Here is a 12,304-nt window from a genome sequence, read left to right on the forward strand (position 1 = left end):
AAAGTTGAGATGGTGGGGAGGAGGTCTGTAGGGCTTGGGTGGTGGCTGATGGTGAGATAGTAAAAACGAGGAAACCATTTTCAAAAGGAATAAAGCTTAAAGCAAATTTATTCTGTAAAGACAGTGCTGCAAAGCCTGTATATCTTTACTGAAACATGAAAAAATAAATTAATAATAAAAGCTAATATTTATATAGCTCTTGTGATGTGCCAGGCGTATCCTAAAGTATTTACATATACTGATTCATTAATCCTCACAGCAAGTTCTGAGGTAGGGCTTATTGTTGTTCCCATGTGATAAAAGAGGCAACGGTAGCACAGAGAGGTTAAGATACTTGCTCAGGTTTACATAGCCAGAGCTGGGACTTGAACCTGTGCTTTCAGGCTGTGTTTTCTGCCGGTACACTATGTTATGTTGCCTGACTTAAACATTGCATAACAATTTCTATTTTCAAAGAGTGACTCATTGTTCTAAATTGTTTGGCATTTGAGAATTAGGCTTCAGGGCCTGATGACTTTCTTATTTAATTTTCTGGTTGGCCAGCCGAGTATTTCCTGAGCCTACCCAGTTCTCACAGAAGGTAGCCGAAGCTGACTTCTGGGTAGAGTAAATCAGTTACAAAATAAAGGTTAGGCTCAGTGCCAGAGCAAAGCTTGGAAAGGCTTGGGAACCCCTCAACCCAGAACAGTTTAGCCCGGCCTCAGCAAGCCCTGAAGTTTAGATGCTCTGAAATACCTGGTTCCCCTCTGAGTGCACGGAGAGTGGGTTCCATGGAGTGGAGGAAGGGAGAGGGAGAAGAAAGGATGCCATCAGTTTGTGGGTACTCTCCTGTCTCTTGTGGGTTAGTCTTGGGACAGACATTCCTTGGGGAAGGGTATGGGCTTTGGGGTTGGATGACAGCCTGGTTTGAGGCCCAATTCCTTCTCTTGCCCTTGCCAGATCTGGAAGCCATCTGCTATGCCTCAGTTTTTCCTCACCTATAAAACACAGATGATATTAGTGTTTGCCTTAGTGTCGTTGAGAAAATTAAATAAACGATACACTTGAAGTTCTTTAAACAAAGCCTGGCACAGAGCAAGCACCAAATAGGTGTCAGTTCTCATCCTTCTTGTTTTCTGACCTCCTGCTAGATGCCTGGCGTGGTTCTACAAGCCTTCAGGAACACCGATGCGCAAGTACTGCTATTTTTCACAATGGTGACTTAGGTGTCTGCCATTTTGCAGGTGAGGAAACTGAATTTCAGTGGGGTCATTTGCCCAAGGTGACACAGCAGGGAGTGGCTCACTGAGACTTGAACTAAAGTGGGCCTGAGCCCATGGCTGGGGGCACTGCCATCCCTCTCCCATAGGCAGGTGTTGTGCCAACATGCACCCCTGCTGGATTGAAATAATTGGCTCCAGGTTCCTGGGGAAACTGATACTGAATTACTGTTTTGTTCACACTTGCAAAAACTGGATTTGAAGCAACTTTTAATCACTTTACCTAAACTGTTAGCACTGTGGAAATCCTCCCAACGCGTTGTCTTATGGATATATCAGCACAAGAAATGTTTGATGGGGCCTGTGATTGGCTTGTGATTTTTAGGCCCCCGTGTGCTTGATAAGTAGTTTAAGTCACAAATGAATGAGATCCTCTCTGAGGGAATGGGTGTAGACATTGACATGTCTCACAGGTACTGTTGTCCTGTCACTAACACACTGACACCATAAGCTTGGAGCTCTCTGTCCACTGTTTACATACAAAGGGCCAGCTGATCCAGATACAGAGGGAGGTCTGCCAGGACCTCTGTTCTCTTCTCAGGTCTGGATTGCTATGAAGGTCATTGCCAGGCACAGCACTCAAACTCCTGTTGCCGTATATTTAATTTGCTTTTCTCTGACTAGTCACCCAACAGGTTGGGACTTCTCCCCTTGGTGCCTTACTGTGTTTGTGTCAGACCAGGCAGTGAAGTATTGGGGACCCCAAAATAGGTGCCATAGGTGTGTTGTGAAAAACTGAAATTCAAGTGGTGTATTAATGGATGTTTAGCTCGTATCTGTCCATGTTTTACTGCTATTAACACAGCAAATCTTTCTTTATAATACTTACTTTAAAGTATACTGTATGCCAAGAAAATGCAGAAGCAAGAAACAAAATGCACAGTACCAATGACTACATAAACCTAGGAATAGAGTTTTCATTATCAGATTGAAACATATAAAATTGCTATTATACAGTATTTTTGACCTATACAAACAGACTGTCCCTTGGGGAACAAAGGAGTTAAAATTAAGTGAGAAAAAAAATTCAAAAATATCAATATGAAAGTCCTCCTTCCACCCTCTGTATATTATCAAAACAAATGATAACTATCTGAAGAATTATAGCTAGAAAATTTAGCAATATCTTTATTGGAGAGGGTCTGAAAATCTTTTTTTTTTTTTTTTTTTTTTTTTTTTTTGTCTTTTTGCCTTTTCTAGAGCCGCTCCCTTGGCATATGGAGTTTCCCAGGCTAGGGGTCTAATTGGAGCTGTAGCCACCGGCCTATGTCAGAGCCACAGCAACACAGGATCCGAGCTGTGTCTGCAACCTACACCACAGCTCACAGAAACGCCGGATCCTTAATCCGCTAAGCAAGGCCAGGGATCGAACCTGCAACCTCGTGGTTCCTAGTTAGATTTGTTAACCACTGAGCCACGACGGGAACTCTGAGGGTTGGAAAATCTTTATAATTTGGGAAATATGAATTTTTTAAAGTTTTTTAAAATTGAAGTATAGTTGGTTTACAATGTTGTGTTAATTTCTGCTGTGTAGAAAAATGATTCTGTTATACAAATATACCTTCTTTTTTATATTCTTTTCATTATGGTTTATCACAGGATGTTGAATATAGTTCCCTGTGCTATGCAGTAGGACCTTGTTGTTTATCCATTCTATATATAACAGTTTAACCCTAAACTCCCACTCCATCCCTTCCCCATCTCCTTCCCTCTTTCCCACCACCAGTCTTTTACTCTGAGCCTGTTTCTCTTTCATAGATAAGTTTATTTGTGTCATTTTAGATTCCACATATAAGTGATATCATATGGTATTTGTCTTTCTCTGACTTACTTCACCTAGTATAAGAATCTCTAGTTGTATCCATGTTGCTGCAAATGACATTATTTCACTTTTATTATTATTATTATTGCTGAGTAGCATTACAATGGATATTTGTACTGCATCTTCTTTATCCATTCATCTGTCAATGGACATTTAGATTGTTTCCTTGTCTGGGCTCTTGTGAATAGTGCTGCATAGGGGTGCATGTATCTTTTTGAATTATAGTTGTGGCTGGATATGTGCCCAGGAGTGGAATTGCTGGATCATATGGCAATTCTTTTATTTTTATTTTATTTTATTATTTTGCTTTTTAGGGCCACACCTGTGGCATATGGAAAATCCCAGGCTGCAGCTGCTGGCCTACACTACAGCCATAGCAAGACGGGATCCAAGCCACCTCTGCTACCTACACCACAGCTCACGGCAACACTGGATCACTGACCCACTGAGTGAGGCCAGGGATTGAACCCACATCTTCATGGACACTAGTCAGATTCACTTCTGCTGCACCATGATGGGAACTCCCCTATTTTTAATTTTTTGAGGAAACTCCATGCTGTTTTCCATAGTGACTGCCCCAACTTACATTCTCATCAGCAGTATCAGAGGATTGCCTTTTCTCCACACCCTCTCCAGCATTTGTTATTTGTAGACTTTTTAATGATGGGCATTCTGACTGGTGTGAGGTGGTACCTCATTGTAGTTTTGATTTACATTTCTCTAATAATTAGTGATGCTGAGCAGCTTTTCACATGCCTACTGGCCATCTGTATGTCTTCTTTAGAGAAATGTCTATTGAGTTCTGCCCATTTTTTGATTGGGTTGTTTGTTTTTTCATTTTTGAGTTGTATGAACTATTTGTATATTTCGGAAATTAAGCCCTTGTTGGTTGTATTATTTGCAAATATTTTCTCCCATTCTGTAGGTTGTTTTTTCATTTTGTTTATGGTTTCCTTTGCTGTGCAAAGGCTTGTAAGTTTGATTACGTCCCATCTGTTTATTTTTGCTTTTCTTTCTATTGCCTTGGGAGACTGACTTAAGAAAACATTGGTACGATTTATGTCAGAGAATGTTTTGCTTATGATCTGTTCTAGTTTTATGGTGTCATGTCTTATGTTTAAGCCTTTAAGCCATTTTGAGTTTGTTTTTGTGTATGGCATGAGGGAGTGTTCTGATTTCATTGATTTACATGCAGCTTCCAACTTTCCCAACACCACTTGCTGAAGAGACTGTCTTTAGGAAAGATAAATTTGATAAGGCAAAATATCAGAGGAAAAAATATTATCAGAGGGCACTGACTTAACCCATCTGTGTCTCAGTTTTCTCATTTGTAGAATGAGAACATTGTACTAAATGATTCAGTGTGAAGAGTCTGAAACTTAATGAACACTCAAAATAGCCATGGGATTGAAAAGCAACTCTCCACTAGTCAGGATGCTCCAAAATTGATAGGGAAAAAACAAAAACAAAAACACATTTTGAAGATGTATGGAAAGGATCAATTTGGGATTTGTGTCTTTATGTTTCCAAGTCCTATTTAAGCTTAATCTTAAAACCGAAGCATTTCTTAGTTGCTAGATTCCTGGGGATTTTAGACATAGGTCTCATGCCCACCATAAAAAAAAAAAAAAAGGAAAAGAAAGAAAAAGAAAAAATCTATTTATAGCTTTGACCACAAACAGGAGGTGATTCCCCCCCCTTTTTTTTTTTTTTTCTGTCTTTTCTAGGGCCACTCCCACAGCATTTGGAGGTTTCCAGGCTAGGGGTCTAATCAGAGCTGTAGCCACCAGCCTATGCCAGAGCCACAGCAATGCAGGATCCGAGCCGCGTCTGCGACCCACACCACAGCTCACGGCAATGCCAGATCCTTAACCCACTGAGCAAGGGCAGGGATCGAACCCGCAACCTCATGGTTCCTAGTTGGATTCGTTAACCACTGCGCCATGATGGGAACTCCAGGAGGTGATTCTTAGTACCATCAGCCTTGAAAACATCTCCCCCATCACAGTGTGGCAAAAAGCATAGAACACACACTCTCACCCTCCTCAGAGCATACCTGGGAGCTATGGTTGGCTGTGGGCAAGAAGGAGCCTTTTCTGGGCAGTTAATAAACCAGTTAAGTAAGAGCATTTTACAGATGTTTTGAAGAGAAGCCCATAGTCTCCTTAGCAATATCCTGCTAATGTCTATATTTTTTAGCAAGTCCATCAATAAGGACTAAAGTCAGTTTTTCAGTGTGATCCCCATTCAGGGTTGTGGCATGATGCTAAAAGGTAACATTTCCAAAATATCAATAATAGGCTAAGTACTCTTCCAGGTGTCTTAAATACATTAATTCTCTAAATCCTGATAACTCTCAGGGCTCAGTACTGCTTATACAGATGATAAAACTGAGGCCTGGCTGGGATGTAAAGGTTGGCAGTCCACACAGAAATGGATTAGGAAAAGCTGGATAACCCAGGGAGAAGAGAAACTTGATAAGGAGCAGAAGTACCGTTTTAGTTGGGAATAGTGGAAAGAAGTGGATGTTTCTATCCTACCCCACTATGATTCATTGAATAGAACAGAGATATGTCATTTCATTACATTATTCTTACACACACACACACACACACACACACACACACACACATGAGTTCTCATTCTCAGCTATTCCGCTATCTTCATAAATCCTAAGATAATGAACCTTTCCAGGTATTGTTAGAGGTGGGTAACTGAACAGGTGGGGCTGCACCTGATACCACAGTATCAGTGTCAGGTTTGGTGTCCTTCTCACCTTGGTTAAATTCCCAACTGCACTATTCATTAGCTGTGTGACCAAAGTAAATTGCCTGATGTCACCCATATGTAAAATAGGCATAACAATACCTATTTCACAGAGATGCTAGGAGGTTTAAATGAGATCATATGTATAAAGTAGTTAGCACAGTATCTAGCGCATAGCAAATGTTTAGGAAATGGTGACAATGTAGCTATTTCTAGAGTCACTTAAGAAGGTTATTATGGGATGGAAATCCTGTGAATGATCATTATACAACTACAGAGGTGATAAATTCATTTGAGTAATAAAAAAACAACCTCCCCCAAAAGTAAGCCACCTCCTTTCACAATGCTCACTTTTCCAGGTTTAACTGGGTATGACACCTTATAAACTTGCTTCTCAAGTTACTTCAGTGGACCCAACATATAGAAATATATTTAAAATAACGAACATGTTCATTGTCTTACTAATTTTATGGGCTAATCAAACAGGATCTATACTGATCCTGGGAAGGAAGTGATAAAGGCAATACTGCTAAGCTGAGATTTTTGGTGAGACAGCATTTCCCATAAGATGCCTCTGCTAGACTTCCCTTTGCTTTCTCCACCCCTGTGCAAGAAGCTGGAGCTATGTGTATCTTCATCCCCAGTGTTCTCATATGTTGATTTTTTTCACCTACTAAAATGTAGTAAGCTTAAGAAAAGTTCAATTAAAATGAAACATAAATATTTTCATTCTTACTCTGTCATTAAAAACTCCCCACCCCCCAACTCCCGAAGTTACTTGGCATCCACCCAAAGGAAACATTTTTCCCTCTTGGCTCCCAGTGTTTAAGGCATAGAAGAAACAGATCTGCTTAGTCTATCTCAATAGGATCCTTGCATGTGAGAGGAGCAAAGTTTTCAAAGGACTGGAAAAGAGAGTACAAAGTAGAAATGTAAGCCAAGAGAAAAAAGATGGAGAATGAAAGCCAAAAGAAGGAGAGAAGAAAATGATTTCATTGAACAAGTCTATACTGGACAATTTCTGAAACATAGCATCTTACTTTGGGTTTCTGCGTGGAAGGTATAAAGCTCACCATTAGGTGATGACCTCCTCCACAGAGGGTCCAATATAACATTATTCTTGATTATTCCTGGTGGATTCCAACATGATTCAGCCTGGCTAGTACTTCAGGTTCATGTTATAAGGTGACAGCATCTTCACCATCAGCAGAAGAACTAATATTTATTGAGCATTTACTATATGCTAATGAAGTGAACAATGATTAGTTTCTGTAATCCTTAAAAAAATTTTTATGGAGTTCCTGTTGTGGCTCAGCAGGTTACAAACCAAACTAGTATCCATAAGGATGTAGGTTCAATCCCTGGCCTCCCTCAGTGGGTTAAGGTTCCAGAGTTGCTCTTAGCTGTGGTCTAAGTTGCAGACACGGCTCAGATCCCTTGTTGCTGTGGCTCTGGTGTAGGCCAGCAGCTGCAGCTCTGATTCAACCCCTAGCCAGGAAACTTCTAAATGGCACAGGCAGGTGCAGCCCTAAAAAGAAAAAAATATATATTATGAGCCATATATGCTTATAATCCCAACCTGAAGATGGGATGTTTAGGAGGTTATAATTAGTAGAGGATAGATCCTGTATTTAAATCCCAGCAATTTGACTCTAGCTCTTGTGCCCTGTGTCATAGTAGGTTGTATGATCCATATTGTTGGACACCTTTTCAAAGTTCTTCCTGCTCTATCTCTTCTCTTTCCTCCTACTCTTCTTAATCTTCTGCTTTGCTGGATGACATGGATCCCACCCATCGAGTCAGGTTCTATTTTGTAAGTAGTGGCTCATGCAATTCTATTTCCTATCCTAGACGTTAGGCCTTCCTACCAGTCATCTTTGCAATTGTCAGAAATCCTGTGGAATCCGTATCAGTCTCCAGAAGAAAGTTCAAATAGAGGGAACTGCTCCATCTAGAGTTCCATTTTGCAAATAAGTAGTTGGTAATTTCCACACAATGTCCTTCTTCCCTTCCCCAGAAGGCTTTGCCTTGTCTAAACATTAGGCTTTTTTCCCAGGTTAGACCCCAAATAAACTGATCAATGGTGGTGCACATGGTGAGTAGCTTCCTGTGGATATTGGAAGGGCAACACATTCCTTTTCATCTTCTCTTTTCTAAATAAATACATCTCTGTTTCAGTCTGTCTTCCCATATGTTGAACTCGCTCTTTTTCTTTCTTTCATCCATCCAGTCATTGAGCATGTCAATTTCTGTTCTACTGAGGAAAGCAAAATGGTCAAAACTGAGGTGAGGATGGGCTACTGCTTCACAATGTGCTCGTTTTCATTGACCCGTCCTTACATTCATGTTGAAAAAGTTCATCCTGAAAAGTGACACGGAGGCAGCTGAAATCCAGATAAGAGTGTCTCTGATCTTCATCTATTGAGGAGCTTGACGTATTTGTAAAGAGCACACAGAGGATTTTTACTTTCAAAATCCAGTTCCAAAGAAAATAAATCCCGAACCTTAAAAGCAGTGGTTGTTGCTTAAACCCTTAAAAATTGTTGGGCAAAAGTTTCCTGGAGCAGATTGGCTTCTTGTGGCTATGTATGATTATAGTATCTCTTCAGTTATAAGGTGTATCACACGTGTGATTTTGAGTAGCAAATTTCTATGTGGCTCAGTTTCCTCCTCTATGAGATGAGGATGATAAAAATAACTATCTCAAAAGGTGGTCATGAAAAATACATTATAAATATGTTTCAAAACTAATCTAACTTGAAAGTTCAGTATGTTGCCTGTTTTTGTCATTCATTTAAAATGCTAGGACCCTCCCCCCCCTTTTTTGCTTCTTGGGGCCACACCTGCAGTGTACAGAGGTTCTCAGGCTAGGGGTCAAATTGGAGCTACAGCTGCCAGCCTACACCACAGCAACACAGGATCCCAAGCCTCATCTGCGACCTACACCACAGCTCATCCAGCAATGCTGGATCCTTAAGCACTGAGCAAGGCCAGCTATCTAACCTGCAACCTCATGGTTCCTAGTTGGATTCATTTCCTCTGTACCACCACAGGATCTCTGTCTTATTTTAATAGTGCTAGTTTTCCATTCGTGCATTTATCCTTCCTCCCTTCCTTTGGAATGAGTGTATTTATTTAGTACTGAGTATGTGCCAGATACTGTGCTAGGCTCTGGAATATGATGGTGTGCAAAAAGAGATAGTGTTCCTGCCTTTACGGATCTTAAAATCTAGTGGGGAGACCAGGTAGAAATAAAACAATCACACAAGATTATGTAAATGTCCTGTGATACATTCTATGAAGGGTTCATGAGCCATTTAATGGTGTCAAGGGAATTTCACACACGGGGATTTGGCTTAATCAGGGAGGAGAGGGTATTCCTTAAGCGTCCCTCAGGAGCTGATATGGGTTAAGAGCTAAAAGGAGAGTAGGACAGCCATAAAAAAGAACAAAATATTGTCATTTGCAGCAACATGGATGGAACTAGAGATTCTCATACTGAGTGAAGTAAAGTCAGAAAGAAAAAGACAAATCATATATGATATCACTTATATCTGGAATCTAATATACGGCATAAATGAACCTTTCCACAGAAGAGAAAATCATGGACTTGTAGAATAGACTTGTGGTTGGCAAGGGGGAGGGAGTGGGGTGGTTGGGGAGCTTGGAGTTAGACACACAGTGTTGCCTTTGGAATGGATTAGCAATGAGATCCTGCTGTGTGGCACTGGAACTACGTCTAGTCACTTATGATGGAGCATGATAAAGTGTGAAAATAGAATGTGTACATGTATGTGTAACTGGGGCACCATGCTGTACAGTAGAAAAAAAATTGTATTGGGGAGATAACTATTAAAAAAATAATAAAATATTACTTTCCTGTTTTTTTAAAAAAAGATTAGTCTGAACTCTTAAAATTAAAAAAAAAAAAAAAAAAAAAAAAAAAGAGTAGGAGACAACTGGGTGCAGCCAGAAAGGAGAAATGTTCCAGGCAGAGGAATCTGGGCGAGGAGAGCAGAGGGAGTGAGAAGGTCGGGATGTGATGCAACAAGAAGGGAGAAGAGGGTGGAGGCACAGAATACACAGGGCTCTCACTGCCAGATCCACTAGCTAAGTGCTTGGAGCACTGGGGAGCCAGAGAAAAAATTTAAGTTTGATTTTATGTGGATGTGTGGGGGTATTTATATTTTAGTGGTGGTGTTTTATTTTCCAAAGAGTACTGAGGATGAATTACCCTGAATTAATACTGTGTATTCGTGAATTATTGTGATTTAATGTAAAGAAGGATTTGGTGGGGGCTAACCGGGGTGTGGGAGACCAGTTAGAAGGCTAGTGGAGTCATCTATGAGAGAGATGATGTCAGCTTACGCTATGCTGGTGGTGGCCGAGGTGGGATGAGGTGGATGGATGTGAGTGGCGTTTAGCAAATAAAGTTCCCAACGTTTGGAGATGGATGAGGTGAGGGAGGGGGGAAGAAAGAGTCAGGTGCCATGGATGACTTCATTAATCCTAATGAAATCAAACAATTTATCTTCGGTTTCCTTCCAGTGCTTAAGAAGTACAAACAGGTATAATATATGGGGTTTTTGGAAGAGTTGAAATTGTCAGCAGACCTGAAACATTTGAGAAAAGTCACTTAGGTATGGTGATTAGCCAAAATAAAAGAGGAAGTTGACCTTCAACCCTAGTCTTTATTTTGTTCCAGCTGTAGAAATCATTTTGGTTGCTCTCTGACTCAAGGCAACAACACTCCCTGTCACCTTATCCCCTTGATGGTCGGTTCCACTTCTCTATTTTCACTGGGACATGATTCTCACTGACAGTAGAAAGTTCAGCACCCAGACCTGCAGCTGTGAAAATACTTGCTCCTCTCCAGAACTATTAGTTCTTCTGGGAAATGCGTCACAGTGCCAACCACTCACTGGTCCTGAAGTGACCCTGTTATTTTGGGAGATAGTAAAGGAAATGATATTTAAATAAAACCCAAGTGGCGCTCTCTTTGGGCATTGAAAGGTGTAAGTGATAAAACGCTCACTATACTTAAAGACCAAGGGAGTAAACTGCTGCTCCCCAGACCCTGTGTGTCAGCAAAATATATTTGAGCTTGGCGAAATAACCCAGGACCAAAGTGTTCTCTTCAGTTGAATAATTAGCAATGAGAGGCAGTCAATTTAGAAAAGCTAATAACTCTCTTCTGTTTCTGTTACAGAATTTTTATTACAAACAGAATCCTTAGACCAATATGAAGAAAACTGCTAGATTTTGAATTGCTGTCAGTGGAGCCCATGTTTTATTTATCTCTGTCTCCAAGTACATCCATGGTGCTTGTCGCTTGATAGATACTCAACGAATGCTGGTTGTTGGATGAAGGATTCATCTGTGTTTTCATGGGGTATTTACATGGGATGGTAGATGTGGGGGCTTCCTCTACTCCTATATTTATTTTGAACACAATTTTGCTACAAGAATGTTCTGAAACAAAATAATAAGGAAATCAGTTTTAGTACAATTTTACATATACAGATAGACACACTTGCTGACCAGGTGTACCTATGGATGCTCTCCCTGGAAGATGCTTTTGCAACCTAAATTGCACTAGAACGAGGTTATCGACATGGGAGGAAAGGAAAGTAAGATAAAATTCACAGCTTAATTTCTACATAGAACTGCTATTTTAAACATGAATTCCAAGTGCTTCTTGTATACCTGACTTAGGCACTGGAGATTTACAATGATTTGTGACTTGAAATAAGCCATAAGTCACAGTGGTTCCCCTGTTTTTTTTTTGAAGCTGTTGGTCAGTTCTCTTGATTGCTGGTCTGTACTTTTCCACCCTCAGCTTCCTTCTAGTCAAGGCTCCATTCCTTCTGGTGTGTCCTGTTGAAACAGTCTCTTTACTTCCATTCTCATATTACTCTAGTTTTGACTTCTTTTTGCTAGATTACTGTTACTGGTTCTCAAATTGAGGTTCCCAGACCAGCAGCATCAGCAGTGTCTGGGAACTTAATAATGAAAATTCTTGGGCCTCACCTTGGACCTACTCAAGAAGAAATTGGCTGTAGGGCCCAGCAATTTTGTTTTAACAAGGAGGTCATCTCAAATTGAGAACCACTGCTGATAGAAAGCTCAGTTATGAGCAGCATATCACCTTTTTGTTCAAGACCCTCTATTGCCTTTCTTGTCAGCGACCATGTAAGCATGGATTTGGACGTCCTTCTTTAAGAGAGCACCAGCCTCTGTCTCCTGTCCACTTGGGGTAGGTATATCCTGCATTGTAATGCAAATGGTTACCTCCTCTTCTCTCAGCCCTCCTGCCTTCTCTCTCTGTTAATGTTTGTTCCTCTCTTAGGAATGTTCCCTCTTTTCCCTCTCTTTGTAGAAACTTTATTCATTCTTTGAAGTTCATTTAAAAATTAATATTGGAGTTCCCTTTATGTCGCAGTGGAAATGAATCTGA

The 12,304-nt window shown here is 40.5% G+C and overlaps 1 protein-coding gene across 10 annotated transcripts in view; it reads left to right on the plus strand.

Moving 5' to 3' along the window:
- The window catches only part of LOC100154821 (spermatogenesis-associated protein 31D4), a 191,497-nt gene that overhangs the window by 127,628 nt on the left and 51,565 nt on the right, over nucleotides 1–12,304 (plus strand). The window contains exons 1-2 of one of the 10 annotated variants that reach the window (XM_085019098.1): nucleotides 682–816; nucleotides 1,131–1,223. The exons of 7 other annotated variants lie outside the window; for them this stretch is intronic. The gene's annotated coding sequence lies outside the window, so the exon portion shown is untranslated. Of the gene's footprint in view, nucleotides 1–681; nucleotides 821–1,130; nucleotides 1,224–12,304 lie in introns of those variants that run through there. 2 more of the 10 variants (XM_085019084.1, XM_085019091.1) reach the window with 2 other exon arrangements.

This window comes from Sus scrofa, chromosome 1, assembly GCF_054392235.1.
Source record: "Sus scrofa isolate SSC_HxYL_T2T_F1_AM1 chromosome 1, Sscrofa_HxYL_maternal_Yorkshire_Landrace_v2.0, whole genome shotgun sequence".
Taxonomy (NCBI): domain Eukaryota; kingdom Metazoa; phylum Chordata; class Mammalia; order Artiodactyla; family Suidae; genus Sus; species Sus scrofa.